Source organism: Nelumbo nucifera, chromosome 1 (genome assembly GCF_055504915.1).
Source record: "Nelumbo nucifera cultivar China Antique chromosome 1, China Antique-T2T, whole genome shotgun sequence".
Classification (NCBI taxonomy): domain Eukaryota; kingdom Viridiplantae; phylum Streptophyta; class Magnoliopsida; order Proteales; family Nelumbonaceae; genus Nelumbo; species Nelumbo nucifera.
In genome coordinates, this window is record NC_142649.1 from 13,145,192 (window position 1) to 13,146,620 (window position 1,429).

A 1,429-nucleotide genomic window follows, 5' to 3' on the forward strand; every position below is an offset into this window, starting at 1 on the left:
CCAGCTCGCAGTGGAGCTTCCATACCTCCACCTTGGCATCCCGAGCCTCCTTCGAGTGGATCGCAGACTAGCAGGCCATTATGTGAAGGGCAGAATTGATCTATCAAAAGAAAATCGAGGTAAGTAAAAAAAAAAAAATGAAACTGAAGGCAGAATACCTACCACCATGTAGTGGCTGGCAGCTAGTCCCGAGATACAAGCCAAAGGCATATCAGCCCATCGCACGACCTCATTCGAGAAGACGACGTCCCGGCTCTTGCGCACCGCGAGCACGTGAGTCATGATGCTTTCTCCCTCACTCGCAGGGGCACTCTCTGGCTCGACGTCTGGCCCCTCTGGCGCAGGCGTGTCCTCTGGTTCCTAAGGACGAGCATCCTTCTCGTGGCCCTCGTCTACGACCACTTCAGTGGATGCTGGTCGGGCCTCCTCCCTGGGGGGCTCAGTGGAGATCGGCTCCATGGCTAGGGCCTCGGTTGGTCCAGAGGTTGAAGGCCCGGCTTCCCGGTGAAGTCTCTTCGCGGCCTTCCGCTTCTTCCCCTTCTGGGAACTTTTCAGGAGGCTCTTCACATCGACCTCTGGCATTGTAACTGCAAAAAATAGGACAGTTAGTCAAGAACTTAAAGGGCATTTTAAATAAATATCTGAGAGGAAACCTACCGGGAGGGTTCAAACTAGCTTGCACCAACACATCCTCGGCCAAGAAGTTTTTCATCTCGAGGCTGTGGTCCCTCCACGAGTTGATCACCACCCTGGTCTCTGCGTCCAAGCTCACCCTGGGGTCCCTAGTAGCCACCCTCCAGTGGGTTGGGAAAGGCCACCCTTCCGGGTTACGGATGATGAAATATTGCCTTTTCCAGGCCGAAATCTTGTTCGGGCAGCTGGACAGGATTTTGAATCCGGGCCTGGGAGAGATATAGTAGCTCTGTCTGACGTCCCCGCGCAGACAGGCTGAGTTTCGCTTGATCACACAGATCGAGCTGAAGATATTCAGGGTCACGGGTCGGCCGTAGGCATGGAACAGGGAAATGGTGCCAACAATGTTCCGAATAGAATTCAGATGAAGCTGGTCAATGGTAATATTATAAAACCTAACTATTTCTACTAAGAAAGGGTGAAGTGGGAAGCGCAGCCCTGCTGCGAGCTGCTCCTCAAAAATAGCGAGCTCATGGTGATCATGAGCCCAAGAGTATTGACCTAAAGGTAGGATAAAGACCAAGCTATCGGGGAGACGATAGCGGGATACTAAGTACAACAATCTATTCGAAGACAGTGTGGAAGGACCAAAGTCACCGGGATCTCGACCTCAGGAAGAAGATGGGGCCCCCGATCTGGAGGACGGACCCTCTTCCTGAGCTTCGGTCTCCCCGAACCGAGATGGCTCGACTTCAGGGTTAGAGGTTCCCTCTAAAGGCCAAAGAGGTGAGGCACC